The sequence below is a fragment of the Cnephaeus nilssonii genome, assembly GCF_951640355.1.
Source record: "Cnephaeus nilssonii genome assembly, chromosome: X".
NCBI lineage: Eukaryota > Metazoa > Chordata > Mammalia > Chiroptera > Vespertilionidae > Cnephaeus > Cnephaeus nilssonii.
Window position 1 is genome coordinate 109168567 of NC_137071.1, and position 17535 is coordinate 109186101.

Below are 17535 nucleotides of genomic sequence, written 5' to 3' on the forward strand. Positions count from 1 at the left end.
GATAAATTGTCACCTTCCCAAAACACATTATGAACTGCATAAAGACTCAAACCATGTTTCATTTTTTTCAGTGTTGGGCATATGTAAGTGCAGATTACATGGATGAAAAAAAGACAAATGGTCAAATGGGCAGATGACTCAAAACTGTGTATAAAAAGAGGAGTCTGTAGAAGGGAGCTGAAGGGGTGCATAAGAGAATCTTGATACTTATCGAGAGGATTGAACAATGAGTGGTAATTAATAATTTCATAATTTTCTTTCAAAATTCAGAATGCCAACTAAACAAATACAGGATGATTTGTCATGATAGCAATTGGTATGAAAATACCCTGGAGTTTTTCACTTGCTTATGTGTTGATGTGAGGCAAGGGTGTGACCGAGTTGCTAAATAAAATCATATAAGTTGAGTTACCAAGAACAGAATATTGTCCAAAAAACCCAGAGTTTCAAGTTTACCAGGTTTTTTTTTATATAGGTCAAGCTATACCTGGAGTATTGTATTAGCTGAATGAGAGAAGTCACACTGAGTTCTATGATCTGGCCTGGGATTCATCTTCTAACACTCAAGAGAGCCACCAAGCTTAAGTAGTCATTTCATCTGAGATATAGATGAGTTTGTGATGTCTAATCAGTAGTCTACTTGAGAAAGTTTGCCTAGAAAAGATGAAGCAGGTTGGTAGATGAATAATCTGTGTTGGTTACCCAGAAACCAAGAAGCTACAAGTTAGAGGTGAATAATTCATAAGGTTCTCAAGAGCTAGATCCAAAGGGTTAGCAATGCAAAGTTGCCAAGAGCCTGGACAGCAGCTGGGAGGCAGGCCCACTGCAGCTGCTGCTCAGTGTTTGGCTTCATAGCCCTCTCCTTTTGCTTCTGACACTGTCTGCCAAAACTAGAGTAAAGCTTTAATCTAGAGATTAAAGGACATAAAGGGGACACGAGAACTCCCTTCAAAATCTGTAGAACTGAGTGGCAATTATTACTATACCCAGCTGACAGATGAGTAAACTAAGGCTCAGAAAGCTTTAAGTAACAGGGCAAAAGTCACATTGCTAAGGAATGGAGAAAATGGAACTCAAATCCAGGTTATCATTTATTCATGAGTTTATGTGATATTTGTTGAGGTCTACTTATAGCAAGCACTGGGACTACAAGATGCTTATAAATATCTTTTAAAAATGCAAGCAGGAATAAAAGAGAGAATTTCACATTATGTTTTAATTTCATGTGCTGGAGAACTGTGGCATACTAGTAAGTGGAGCTGGAGTGTAGGGCACATGGAGTAAGTGATGGAAAGTAGTCCTGGAAAATTGATTTTGGCCTAGATTGTGTTGGCCTGAAAATAATATGCCAAATTTGGTATACTTTATAATGCATACAGTGGAGAATTCTAAACATTCCCAAAACAGAGGATTTATCTTGTTAAATTTGTTTAGCAAGGTACCTCTAGGAGCAAGTGGAGGATGTATTGGAGGAAGGGTTGCTGGGAAGAAAGATAATTAAAGTTGCTATTGTAATAGCCCATATAAGAAATAATGAAGGCCAGAACTAAGGCAATAAAGGTAGAGACATGTATGGATCGGTTACACAAATGTGAGAACTTTTTGGAAGTTTAAATCAGTATGACTTTGTGACTGACCTAACATGGGGCATAAACACAAGGAAGAAAATAATGCTGCTGAATTATAAATCATTAGGTGATTAATTGAAATGGCAGATACAGTAAGAAGACCATATCAAAGGTAGTAGAAGATATTTGGTTTGGTATACATTGGTCTTAAGGTGAGTCTATGATATCCAAGAAAGAATGAGAATTGGGTATGGTACATTTTTAAGGTCTCTAGTGATTTGAATGTGAGACTAGTGTTAAGAATCATTAGTTTTAAGGAAGGGTGTTGAAATGATTAGCAAATAAGTTTTTTTAAGATGATTTCAATGTGCAATGGCAGAAACAACAAAGATTGATGGATTGTAGAGTCAAAGGAACCTGGGCAGCATTCCTGCCTTAGTTACATATCATCTATGCGATCCTATGAAAATTATTACTTCCTCTGTGCTTCATTTTATTCACCTGTAAAATAAAATTATAGTACCTACCTCATAGGGCTGTTGTAAAATTAACCTAAAATTTTGTGATTGAATTTAGCACAGTTCCTGACTGACTCTATAAATTTCTTAAAAATATGTAGCATGAAACTATAACTTCTAAGATGCGCAGTACACATTCAGAAGCCAGTGAGAAGTTAAAGAAAATTTCATTTGGAAAAGCAAATGGCTAGGATGACATCATAACTAAGGGAGGACACTCATTTCCAGGAGAATAATTAAAACCTCCATGTTTCAGGCTCCATGAAGATGGATCCCCTGCACTCATTCACTGCAGACAGGTGATATGACATCCCCCATTATCTGTCACCATGATAGGTCACTCTCCCCCAGGTCATTAATACAATAGTACAAAAAGAGGAAACACATTTGGGTATCATCAAGCCTATTCCTCATGTCCTCCTGAAATGCATGGCACAGATGGAGAATCAAATTTAACGTCAGAAAGGTCACCTGCTTCGACATTATGAGGACAGAAAAGCTCTAAGTGAGGCATAAATCCACAGATTTCATAATTTGGAGGGCTAATTTACTCCATTGCCACCACCAAATAGTTAGGGATGGTGCAGCGCTCACTAATAAACACATATGAGAAAAACTGCAGAGACTGACTGCACTGATGCCATCGTTTGAATATTTATAAATTAGGCACTTTATGGAACAATCAGAATTTTGCTTCCTAGTCACTGAGAGATCTTTGGAATTTGAGAAATTGATAGTGCACAGGGCTGAGTACACACAAAGTATTTCATCCACATTATTCAAATGTCTACAGGCAGTGAAAATGGATAAAGACATTCCCATTAATATATCACGAGAAAGAGACACGAATGTCTAGATGAAAGCATTTGGGCACCAATTTGGTCTACTGAAACATTACCTCATTTATCCATGAGCATTAATGAGTTAGCCTTTAAGTTGTTATTCTATAACCTCCATTTCAGCAAAGGCTGCAGTCGTGATGAACAAAATGGCTCATTTTATCCTTTGAGGTGGTGATGCCCCAAGATAATTAAATCTGGGACAGTGTTTTTCAATATGTGGAGTCAGCCCATCATGCCATAGCAGAAGCTCATAAACTAGTTCAAATATCACCTAATGTACCACAATTTAACTTGGAAAAAGAATTAATTTCTCTATTTAAAATAACTACAAAATTCTGCATAGTCAAGCAACAGAATTAAATTAATCTCCCCACAAGACACTTGTCTATAAAGTCTACTTTTTAAATAATCTCCTTGCTTTAAAATCAATACTTTTGCCCTTTAAATGAATAATAGCTTAATATTTTCTATAAAAACTGCTAATGAGCCAGCACCAACGGAGATTGAGGCTACTATTGCCTCCCAAATAAAAGATTGTGTATGTATGTGTGTGTGTGTGAGCACACTCACATATGCGCATGTATTAGAGAGTGGGATTGAAGTATAAATAGGGAATATTATTAATTTATTATTGAATTTCTATCCCTAGTTCCTAGACAATGATAGGTGCATGATATATGTTTAATAAACATTTATTGAATGGAAAAAATAAAACAAATATATAGGAACAAGTCTTCCACTACTCAAACCTGGATTTTTTAAAAAGGAAAAGTATAGTACAAGGCAGCTGGCCACCACATATGTCTCAGGTATGAGAGTATTTTATTATAACACTGAGTGGCACTCAGATACCACATAAAACTAATTAAAGAATTATTTGCTGTTTAAAAGTAATTTATATTTTATAATCAGAGTAAATAGTTGAGTAAATAAGGTGATATGACACATCATAAAATGAGGAATAAATACATGGGAGTGTGGAGTCAGAGTCACAGTCCCAAAAATGGCGATGGGGGTTTCCTCTGGTTGCCAAACAATGTTCTTCTCTGGTTTTGTCCAGATAAGCTGCTTTTTTATCTTTAATATCAGTAAGTCCTTCCTCCTGGACTCCATGACCTATAACTGCTATGTGGCCAACTGCACCCCATTGCTCTACCATCTTATAATGTCCCCAAGGCTCTGTTTGCAGCTAGTGGCTGCCATCTTTGCAGTGGGCTTGATGAACATGGTGCACCTCACTAGCAAAACCTCTCATCTGACCTTTTATAAGTTCCATGTCATCATTCACTACTTCTGTGATATTCCTCCCTTTTTAAAACTCTCCTGTTCTGCCACACAGATTCCCCAGCTTATCCTCTTTGATTGTGGTGGCTTTAATATATCTGTGTCAATCACAATTATCCTGGTCTCCTACACATATGTCTTCTTGGCTATCATCAGAATCCCCTCAGCCCAGGGCAAACACGAAACATTCTCTACTTGTGCTTCCCGCATGTCTGCTGTCAGCCTGTACTGTAGAACCACAGTGTTCATTTACTTGCGTCCATCTTCTGAATATTTACCAGGCCAGGACAGGCTGTTCTCTGTTGTATTCTACACAGTGGTCCTTCTCATGTTCAACCCCATTATCTATAGTCTCAGGAACAAAGATATAAAGGAAACATTTGGGAACATTATTAAGAAGGCTCCACATTTGTTCTCCTTCTCTGCACTTAGAGTTCCATGAGATTAAATGTAGTAAAAAAAAAAAGGGGGGGGATAGAGAAGGGAAGGAGAAGGAGGTGACGTATTTTTGGCCACCCACCATGTCTCAGGTACTATTTTTAAAAATTTAAATAAATTATGCCTTACCTCCTTCTCTTCAGAACTCTAAAAATAGAATATTATTATTTTCATTTTGTAGATAAAGAAACTGAGGCCCTGAGAGGTTTAGTGATTTGCTCAAGGTCACATAGCTTATATTCAGTAGAACTTGGATCAATTCAGGACTGTGTGACTGAAACTCCCTTTCAACTATATTACACTGTTTCAAAGAAGGTAAGATACCATACTCTCTCTTCACCCACAGAGTCCAATGTTTTCAATTTGTTTTTCCCTTTCTGGTAAATCTGGTCTCTTATATTTATAGTAGATTTAGCTACTTGAAACCCACTTTCTTTCCCATAGCCAATTCTGTAACTGTGGATCATGCCTAATTACATCACTAAATTAATTGAAAATCTGTTGTATGCACAGCCCTGTACCAGAAACTGGGGTGTAGATGGACCACAAGGCAAAAAGAAAGCTATGATCACTACCTTTTGGCAGCTTCCAACTTATTTAGGGAAGACAAAAGATCCCACCCAAATTGCAAATGAACTATGACTTTTTATTTAAATTGACATTTATTTAGTTATTTATATGTGCTAAATCAGTTATCTCATAACCCTCCCAATAACTCTGTAGCATAGTTACTATTGTTGCTCCCATTTTACAGATGAGAATGCTATAGCTAAGATGGGTTAAATAACTCACTCAAAATCACACAATGAATGATGATAAATCCAGGTTTTGAATCCAGGTTTGTTTGTCTAAAGAGTTTATGCCCTTTCCACTCTGCTATATCACCTCCTAGATTACTGGGGTGCCTATGCCTATCAACAAGCATTGGGAATATAAATTGTGAGATTGGGACTCAAAGCAAGGGAAGCAGGATGGACTGGGTTTATATGAGAATCTCTAGGAAGAGGTGGGTGATTTGAATGAAGTCTATAAAGAGTGGGGATTGGTAGGAATGGATGAGTACGGAATATAACTGGGGATCAGAGACTGAGATAGAAAAATCTGGTATATAGAGGGCTGGTTTGGCTGGAGCAGGATACAAGGCAAATTAAAAAGCAAAAGATATTGAAAAAATGGGGAGATGGTTCTGTAGAAACAAAAGATATTAAGGAAATGGAGAAATAGTTGGGTAGGGTTCATATACCTTTTCCTGTGGGTTTTACTAACACTGAAACAATCCATTACAACTATATGTAGAAAATTTCACATAGATTTCTGATTTTCCTAATTTGATGCAGATGGCTCTGAGTGTGTGGCTGCTTAAGGGTTATGTTTTATGGAGGCCAAGACCTCCATAAAAATTTACTCTTTTTTTCATATAGTCCACATTCCTCAGATTAGTCAGATGACCAAAAAATTTGAGCCCTTAGTCACAAGGAATTAATTCTTGACTCAAAACATGTGGCCAAGTTAGGCTTAGGCAAAGTCTAAAAAAGTGTGACCTAGGGAAGTTGCTTCGAATCTAAAGGCAGCAAGACCCTGAGGAGGAGCTTGCTTCCTGAAACTTTCCTTACTAGGAAGTCCTTTGTCTTAGAGCTGGCTTTTCTCTATTTTATCATTTGCCAGGACTTTTGCAGTAGCCTCCTAACCAGTCTCACCACCATCAAGCTTGCCCTGACTGCTTTATCCTCCATACTGCTACCTTATAATTATTCTGACCACATGACTGTTTGTTCAATGGATCTTCACTAACCTCAAAATAAAGTCCAAATCCCTTAACTTATAAGACTCATCTCTCAAATCTTATCTTTCACAACCACTCTTCCCTTCTTCACATATTATGTCCTCTGCTTTGCACTTAATATTCTCCTCATTCACAATGCCCTCACTTTTCATCAGTGAAAAATCCTCCCCATGTCCCTAATCATTGCCCTCCTCTTGGGTTGACCAAAAGTGTCCACTCCTTCCTTGAGACTCTAGAACCAATAATTGCAGCATAAAGTCATCCTATAATAGTATACTACCTTATTCTATTCTAATTTTCATGTACCTATACCTATATTGTATACTTCATAGGGGAGAACCATGTTGTCTCAGAGATATGCAACCAACTCACTGCTTGGAACCAAGTTGCATTTAATAATGTTCATGGGAAGAATGATATATATACTACATCTTTGGGCTCCACCCTGGGCATTTTTGTTTAGTTTTGAACCCTCTAAAAATTCAAGAAGTATGTTATTAATTCACACCCTTTCTTTTTTTCAATATTCTACCTCCGCTCCAATATTTACTTTCTTTTTTAATTGAATTTATTAGGGTGACATTGGTTCACAAAACCATACTCCTTTCAAGTGTACAACTCAATAAAACATCATCTGCACACTGCATCGTGCACCCATTGCCCAAAGGAAAGTCTATTTCCCTCCCCATTTATGCCCCCTTTGCCCACCTCCAACTACCCCCAACCCTCTTTCCCTCTGGATATCACCACATTGTTGTCTATGTCTATGTGGTATATATCTATATATCTATGCCTATGCCTATGCCTATCTATATCTACATCTATATCATTTATATCTATATCTATATCATCTATATCTATATCTATCTAAATCATCGATCTATATCTAAGTTTTTGCTTAAGCCCTTTCACTGCACTGTATCCCATAGAGTTTGGGTTGTTGTATATTCATTTTCATTTGTTTCCAGGTAACTTGATTTCTTTCTGGATTTTATTGTTAACCCATTCATTGTTTAATAACGTTATTTAGCCTACATGTGTTTGAATGTTTTTCAATTTTTTTTATTGTAATTGATTTCTCATTTTATACCATTGTGGTCAGAGAAGATGCTTGCATGATTTCAATCTTTTTGAATTAAGACTTGATTTGTGTACTAACATGCTGTCTACCTTTGAGAATGTTCCATGTGAACTTGAGAAAAATGTGTATTCTGCTGCTTTAAGATGATGTTCCGTATACTTTAATTAAATCTAACTGATCTAGTGTGTTGTTTAAGGTCGCTGTTGTCTTGTTGATTTTCTGTGTCTAAGATTTATCCACTAATATCACTGTGGTGTTAAAATCTCCTACTATGTCTATATTGCTCTCATTTTATCTCTTAATAGTCCAACCAGGTTTCCTTTATATATTTAAGTGCTCCTATGTTGGGTGCATATATGTTTACAAGAGTTATATCCTCTTAGTGTTATAGTGACCTTCTCTGTCTCTTGTTATGGAATTTGTTTTAAAGTCTACTTTGCCTGATGTAAATATAGCTACCACAGCTATTTTTCCCTTTATATTTCATTGAAATATTTTTTCCAAGTTCTTCACTTACAGTCTGTTTATTTTTATTTTTTTGAGGTAAGTCTTGCTGTATATATATGACTCATGTTTTCTTATTCATTCAGCTACCCTATCTCTTGATTAAATACATCAATCCATTTGCATTTAAGATTATTACTGATATATATATATTATATTATTGATAATATATATATATATATATATATATATATATATATATTATTGATATATATATATAATTTCTTCTTCTTAAAGCAGGCACACTTTAACATTTTTTGCAATATTTCTTGCAATACTGGTATGGTGGTAATAAATTCCTTTAGGTATTTTGTGGGTTTTGTCTGTTTATTTGTTTGTCTAGGAAGCTTTTTATTTTGCTTTCAACTTTAAATGATAGCCTTGCTGGACAGGGTAGTCTTGGTTGTGTGTCCTTGCTTTTCATCTCTTTGTATATTTCAAGCCTGAAGTGTTTCTGTTGAGAAATCAGCTGGCAGTCTTATTGGAGCTCCCTTGCATAACTAATTGATTTTCTCTTGCTGCTTTAAGATTTACTCTTTGTCTTAACTCTTTCCATTTTAATTATCTTAGTGTGGGCCTCTGTGGGTTCATCTTGTTTGGCACTCTTTTTGCTTCATGAACTTGAATGCCTTTTTCTTTCATCAGGTTAGGAAAGTATTTTTTAAATATATTTTATTGATTTTTTTACAGAGAGGAAGGGAGAAGGATAGAGAGTTAGAAACATTGATGAGAGAGAAACATCAATCAGCTGCCTCCTGCACACCTCCTACTAGGGATGTGCCCGCAACCAAGGTACATGCCCTTGACTGGAATTGCTTTATCCACTGAGCCAAACAGGTTAGGGTAGGAAAGTTTGTGTGTTTTTTTTACCATTATTTCTTCAAACTGGTTCTTGACCCCTTGCTCAATATTTTCTCCTTCCAGTATCCCTATGGTGCAGATGTTTTGCTTTATGTTGTCCCAGAGTTCCTTTAGACTTTCCCATTTTTTAAAGTTCTCTTTTCTGCCCTAACTGGCTTGGCTCAGTGGACTGAAAGGTCCTGGGTTCGATTCTGGTCAAGGACACATGCCTGGGTTGCAGGCTAGATCCCCAGTGTGGGGCACGCAGGAGGCAGCCGATCAATGATTCTCTTTCATCATTGATGTTTCTATCACTCTCTTCTTCTCCCTTCCTCTCTGAAATCAACAAAAATATATTTTTAAAAAAGGTAAAGCAACAATATATTTTTTTAAATCTCTTTTCTTTTTAATGTTCTGCTTGGGTGTTTACTGTTATCTTGTCCTCTAATTTGCTGATTCAGTCCTTAGTGTCACCTAACCTGCTCTTGATTCTTCTCATGTATTCTTCATTTCAGATATTGTATTCTTCATTTCTGACTGGTTCTTTTTTTGGTTTCTATGTCCTTTGAATGCTTACTACCTCTTTGTAAGTTCTCACTGAGAGCATCCATTCTTCCTCTAAGGTATTTTAGTATCCTTATAACCATTGTTTTAAACTCTGTGCCTGATATCTTGGTTGTTTCCATTTCATTTTACTTTTTTTCTGAGGATTTCTCTTGTTCTTTCATTTGGGGTATATTTTTTGTCTCCCCATTTTGTCCCTGTGCATTGGGCAGATTTGCTATGACTCCCAAACTTGTTATGATGGCTTTATGATGTAGGTATCTTGTTGGGCTTAATGGCATAATCTTTGAGATCACCTGAGCTTGATACTCCAGGAATGCTTCTTGTGGATTATGTGCACCCTCCTATTGTAGTTGAGTCTTGTATGCTGTTGACCCTTTCCTGGGTAGAATTAACCTTTCAGGCTTGCTGACTATAAGGATAAACCTTTATCACCATGCATGAGTCACTGTGCAGGAGCTGCCCCCAGAGGAAGAGTTGTTTCCATCAGGGTCTGGCGCCCGCTGGAATCCCCTTTTGGGCATGACACTTGTGTGTCTAGTTGGGTTGAGCTCTCATGTGGTCTGAATTCCACCACTGGTTGTGTTGATGCTGGGTTCACTTGGGAATGGTTCAGGTACAGGTTGATGTCAAATATAGTATGTAACTGATCTGGGCTACCTATAGAGCTACGCTATTAACAGATTGTGGCTGAGTCTACTGGGCCTAGATGTGCATGGGAGGAGCCAATCTGTGTATAGGGTTGGTTTCCTTCAGGTTAAAGCTGGGGGCAGATTTATAAAAGGTCCAAGATTATCTGAGGTCTGACTCTACGTTATCCCTTAGGTGACATGAAGAAAGCTCACAAGGCATGTGTATTTTAGAAGCAACTGTTTTACCTGGTGAATGGTGTAACTCCTAATTGTCACTGTCTCTTCTTAGGTGATATGAACTAGTCAACTTGATTTACTCTTTCTTGCTTGGGCTCCATTCTGGCTGATATGCCTCACACTCCAAAACTAAGCCATCTTGAGAGCACCTTGAGAATACAGGGCTTGGATTTAATAATATTATGTATAACAGTAATAACAACCAAACAAGAGCATCTTTGGCTGAATTAATGCTTATGATCCCAGTACCTGTTGTTTTACACATAATTTCTCATTTCATTTTATAGACAAAAATAACAACAATAATAACCCAAGGCTCTGAAAGATGAATTTGACACAAGAACAAAAAAAACATTGACAGCCCAGACTGCATTGCTCAGTGGTTGAATGTTGACCTATGAACCAGGAGGTCACAGTTCAATTCCCTGTCAGGGCACATTCCCAAGTTGCAGGCTCGATCCCCAGTGCAGATGTGTAGGAGGCAGCTGATCAATGATTCTCTCTCATCATTTATGTTTTTATCTTTCTCTCTCTCCCTTCCTTTCTGAAATCAATAAAAATCCTCTCTAATAAAATGGTAATATGCAAATTAACCATCACTCTGCTACATAAGCCACACCCACCAGCCAATCAGGGCAAGTATGCAAATTAACCCCATCCAAGATGGCTACAGCCACAGAGAGCAAGGTTTCCCAGGTAACAGAGCAAGCCAAGCTGTCCATAGCCATTGCAGGCCTAAGCCTCCATTCAAGCTACAAAGTTTCAATTATAGAAGGTAAACAAATTCAAACAAATGGCAGCAGAATGGAGCTTGAGAGAGCAGGCCAGGGTTGCTGGCGGCAACAGGGGAAGCAAAGCTTTCCGCACACCCTGGCCGGCCAGGCCTCTGCTTAAGGCTACAAAGTTTCAATTGTAGAAGGTGAATTAACTGCCACAGAAATGGCTGCCGCCCCGGAGGGAGCAGCAGGCTTGGCTCCGCTCCAGGCTACAAAGTTTCAATTGTAGAAGGAAAATAAATCCCAGATACCAGGGCCTCTGCTTGGGTTGCCAGAGGGCGTGGCCAGCCTGAAAACCTCCACAGGGCCCTTTCTCAGGCCGCCCCACGCCCCAAGGGAACCCCACCCTGATCCGGGACACCCTTCAGGCCAAACCAGCTGGCCCCCACCCATGCACCAGGCTTCTATCCTATCTAATAAAAGAGTAATATACAGATTGATCATCATTGCAACACACAATATAGCTGCCCCCATGTGGTCAAAGATCCTGCCCCCAGGTGGACACAAGATGGCCACCACAAGATGGCCAGCAGGAGAGGGCAGTTGGGAGGCACCTGGCCTGCAAGGGAGGACAGTTGAGAGGGACCAGGCTTGCAAGGGAGGGCAGTTGGAGGTGATCAACACTGCAGGAGAGGGCAGTTAGGGGTGACCAGGCTGGCAGAGGAAGGAAGTTGGGGGCAAACAGGCTGGCAGGGGAGCAGTTAAGCATCAACCAGGCTGGCAGCGGAGTGGTTAGGGGTGATCAGGCTGGCAGGCAGAAGCGGTTAGGGGCAATCAGGAAGGCAGGCAGGTGAGCAGTTGGGAGCCAGCAGTCCTGGATTGTGAGAGGGATGTCCGACTGCCCGTTTAGGCCCGATCCCACCAGGATGGGGCCTAAACAGGCAGTCGGACATCCCTCCAGGAGTCCAAGATTGGAGAGGGTACAGGCTGGGCTGAGGCACAACCCCCCGCCGTGCACGAATTTCGTGCACTGGGCTTCTAGTGTATAATAAAAAAGAATAACATTGATAAATTCTTACTACTGAAAGGGAAATGTTACCACATCCTTCTCAGAAATTGTTAAAGCAGATATGTAAGGATATATATTATTAAACAACACAATATGAAGTTTGAGTTAATACACACACACACATACATACACATCACATTCTGGACCCAAAAAATATAGGGTATACATTATTTTCAATCACATTCTAAACTAAAGCACAAGTCGAGTATCAAAGGAAGTCACAATAAATTCCAAATAATTAATATCATATTAATAACATTCTCTTAAAAATTCAATAAAATAGAAGTTAATATTTAATATCTAAGGAACTGTCACACATTTGAAGAAAAAAAATTTCTAAAGGGAATAAAAAATTAATTATAGTTATTACTGAATGACAACAAATTATAGCATGTAACTAATGTGATACTCATAAGAAAATGCATGCAATATGAAACAAAGTAACTGAATATTAATATGTTAAGCATTCAACTCAAGAAGATAGAAAAGAACCATGAAAATAACCAGAATAAAGTAAAAGAGGGGAAATAAATATCAAAACAAATTAATTAAATAGGAAAAAATAAAATAGGCAATATTCTGATAAGATTGAATAAGTAAAAAAATCAAGATAAAATACCCATTCTTAGCAATAAAAATGGGAATATTACTAAATAAATACTTCATATTTTAAAATAAGTGTGTGCTATGAAATATTTTATGCTAATAAACATGAAAACTTTGATGGAATAGACAATTCTGTAGAAAATTACAAATCAACACAATTTTATTCAAGAAGAAATTGAAAACATGAATAGGCCATTAGACACTGAACAAATTCAATCAGCAGCCAATCCTTCTGCTACCAAGGGTAGCAGTCCTATATTCTTTAACAAACAAGTTTAAACTATCAAGCTTTCAAAAAACAGACAATCTCTACATCATATGAAATATTCCAGACAACAGAAAAAGAAGAAAGGCTGCCTAATTCATTTTATGAGTTTAGTAAACCTTGATACCAAAATCAGACAAGCATGTTATAAAGACTGAAATTATATGGCAATCTTATTTTTTATAAAAGTCTCAAAAGTCTTAATTAAAATATTAGTTGGTTGAACAAAAATATAAATATAATGCTATATGATCAAATGGGCTGGATTACAGTAATTTAAGGATAATCTAACTTTAGAAAATCTATTGCTACAAGTTACCACTTAAGCTGATTAAAGAAAAAAAGCAATATGTGCCCATCTCAATAGATTCGAAATTTAAAGAAAATTCCATACCTCTATAGAAAAAAAAAATACTCTAAATGAATCAAGAATAAGGGAAAAAAGTTTAATCTGATAAAGGATATCTACCAAAAACCTACAATAAAATTATAATTAACTAGATGCCCGATGCATGAAATTCGTGCAAGAGTAGGCCATCCTTCTCCCAACTGCCGGCACCAGCTTCCCTCTGGCACCCAGGACCTGGGCTTCCCTCTGGCCACTGGCAGGCACCCGGGACCTGGGCTTCCCTTGTAGCCCTGGCTTCATACATAAGGTAGGCCCGAAAGACACCCGGTCTAATTAGCATATTACCCTTTTATTATTATAGACTAGAGGCCGGGTGCATGGAATTCATGCATGGGGGTGTGTGTTCCTCAGCCCAGCCTGCACCCTCTCCAACCTGGGACCCCTCAAGGGATGTCCAACTGCCTGTTTAAGCCTGATCCCACCCGACTGCCCTCTCACAATCCAGGACTGCTGGCTCCAAACCGCTCACTTGCCTGCCTGCCTGATTGCCCCTAACCGCTTCTGCCTGCCAGCCTGATCACCTGCTAACCACTCCCCTGCCAGACTGATTGACTCCTAACTGCTCCTCTGCCGGCCCGATTGCCCCTAACTGCCCTCCCTTGCCAGCCTGGTCACCCCTAACTGCCCTCCCCTGCCAGCCTGGTTACCCCAATGCTCTCCCCTGCAGGCCTGGTCACCCCTAACTATCCTTCCTTGCAGGCCTGGTCACCCCCAACTGCCCTCCCCTGCAGGCCTGGTTGTCCCCAACTGCCCTCCCCTGTAGGCCTGGTCCCCCTAACTGCCCTCCCCTGCAGGCCTGGTCCCCCCAAAACTGCCCTCCTCTGCCAGCCCAGTCACCCCTAATTGCCCCCCCTGCTAGCCTGGTCACCCCTAACTCCCTTACCATGCAGGTTTGGTCTCCCCCAACTGGCCTCCCCTGAAGGCCTGATCGCCCCCAACTGCTCTCCCCTGCCGGCCATCTTGTAGTGGCCATCTTGTGTCCACATGGGGGCAGCCATCTTTGACCACATGGGGGCGGCCATGTTGTGTGTTGGAGTGATGCCAATTTGCATATTACTCTTTTATTAGATAAGACGTAAGACTTTAGAAACATTTTTATTAGAATTATGGAGAAGATTATACCTGCTTTCCAAATTGCTATTTCATATTACATTGAAGAGATCATTGTCAATTCAGTAAGACAAGGAATAGAAATAGATTAGGTATTGAAAAGGAAGAAGGTGTCATGCCCTAACCAGTTTGGCTCAGTGGATAGAGCGTCGGCTTGCGGACTCAAGGGTCCCAGGTTCAATTCCAGTCAAGGGCATGTACCTTGGTTGCAGGCACATCCCCAGTAGGAGGTGTGCAGGAGGCAGCTGATTGATGTTTCTCTCTCATCGATGATGTTCTCTCTCATCGATTGATGTTTCTAACTCTCTATCCCTCTCCCTTCCTCTCTGTAAAAAAATCAATAAAATATATTTTAAACAAAAAAGAAAAGGAAGAAGGTGTCATTATTCATGGACTATCTGATTGGCTACATAGAAAACTAAAGAGAAGTTTTAGACAAACTATCTTAACTGTTTAAGAAGTTCATTACTGTCGATATATAGAATACATTATTTAAAAATCCTATATAATAAAGAGCTAATATGCAAATTGACCATCACTCCAACACACAAGATGGCCGCCCCCATGTGGTCAAAGATGGCAACCCCCATGTGGACACAAGATGGCCGCCACAAGATGGCCTGTAGGGGAGGGCAGTTGTGGGTGATCAGGCCAGCAGGAGAGGGCAGTTGGGTGGGACCCAGGCCTGCAGGGGAGGGCAGTTAGGGACAATTGGGCCAGCAGGGGAGAGCAGTTAGGGGTGACCAGGCCTGCAGGGGAGGGCTGTTGGGGGGACCAGGACTGCAGTGTGGGAAGTTAGGGGCAACCAAGCCAGCAGGGGAGGGCAGTTGGGGGCGACCAGGCTGGCAGGGGAGTAGTTAGGTGTGGATCAGGCTGGCAGGGGAGTGGTTCAGGGGTGATCAAGCTGGCAGGCAGAAGCAATTAGGGGCAATCAGGCAGGCAGGTGAGTGGTTTGAAGCCAGCAGTCCTGGATTATGAGAGGGATGTCCAACTGCCCATTTAGGCCTGATCCCACCAAAGCGTCCCAGATAGGAGAGGGTGCAGGCTGGACTGAGGGACATACCCCCTGTGCACGAATTTCATGCACCAGGTTTCTAGTCAATAATAATCATATATAGTAACAAAAGTAACTGGAAAATATAAGTTGTAAAAATTTACCATTCACTGCCTAAACTTTAAAAAAAAAACACAACTGATAATATTTAGTGTTATTGACGATGTGGGACAACTTCTAGATCTTTCATACATTGATAGAGGGAATGCAAAATGTTATAGCCACTTTATAAAAATGATTGGTATTTTAAAAATAAAGTTAAACATACACTTACCATATAATGCAACAATCCTATTGTAGGAATTTACCCAAAACCTGGACACAACCATGAGCTGGTGAATGGACAGACAACTGTGATACACCTATATAATAAACTCAAAAAACACAAAGGACTACATAATACACAATTCCATTTATATGAAATTCTATAAAGGTAAACTAGAATTTTATGATGTGACAGGAAACATCAGTAATTGTAAAGGAGCTGGTGTGAGTGGAAGATAATTCAAGGGGCATGAGGGAACTTTTTGAGTGATGGAATTGTTCTACGTCTTGATTGTAGTGATGATTACATAACGATATACATTTGTCAAAACTCATCTCATTATAATTGGTGAATTTTATTGTTTGTAAATTATACTTCAATAAAGCTAGTTAAACTACATCTATCATTCACAATAATAAGCAACAAAATTAAGAACCTAAGTATAAATCTAAACAATGCCCTTATCTTGATGGGAAATATTGTAAGCACTATTGAAGGATATAAAATATTTTAATAAAGGGAGATGTATCATTTTTACATACAGGAAAACATATTATCTTATAGATGCTCATAGTCCCAAAATTTAATGTATGCATTCAATGAAATTCTAAAGTTCCAATAGGATTTTTCATAGAACTTAACAAGCTGATTTAAAAATTCATATGAAAAATTAAGGAACCAAGAATATCCAAAACAATTATGAAGAACAAATAGGAAGAAATTTCCCCATAGATATAAAAACTTAGAAAACCATAGTAATTAAAAGAGTGTAGTATTTGTGTAGAGAAAAGCAACAAATCATTGGAGAAAAGACAGACCCAGTCATAAATCTGAGAATATAACAAACCTTGGCATATGACAGAAATGATATTGTAGATCATGAGAGAAAAGGATTAATTATGCAATAAATGATATAGGAACAATTGTTTATTCATACTGGGACAAGTAAAAGTAGTTTCCTACATTGCATCATATACATAAATAAATTCCAGATGGATTTAATAAATAAGTATTTTTGAAACTTTTAAATTTTAAAAGAAATTTAAAGTAGTATACTTATGATGTCAGGATAGGAAATGATTTGTTGAATAAGACATGAAAAGCAAAAATTATAAATGATTGATAAATTTGGCCACATCAAGGAAAAAGTACCTCTAGCCTTCTATGTTTTAAGATATTATAATAAGCAAAGTTAAAAGTCAAGTGACACACTTGGAAAAGACATTTGCAACAAATATATAATACAGATAATAGACTACATAAAGGACTACATTTAATAAAATAATTCCAAATTAAGAATAGTCAAAATATTATTGGAAAATGCAGAGAAGAGAAAACTTGAATGACCATTGAATAGATGAAAGCTTGCTTTTGTTCCCACTAATAATCAGGGAAGTACAAATTAAATTAGCACTATTACTATTGCATAGCAATCAAATTTCTACAAACAAAAAAACCCTGTTATACCAAATGCCAGCCAGAATGTGAGAAAATGGATATTGTTATACACTACTTGTGTAAATGTATGTTTGTACATCCATTTTAGAGAGCAATTAGGTAATACCTAGTAAATATAAAAATACTAGTATGAATATACTTCAAGCCAGCAATTCAACTCCTATTTACCTTAAAGAAATATGATAAACAAAATCAAGGACATTTATTGCAACACTGTGTAATGGCTAAAAGGTATTAACATAAATATCCATCCTTTTCTAGACCAAAAAAATTCATGTGGTCAATTTGTAAG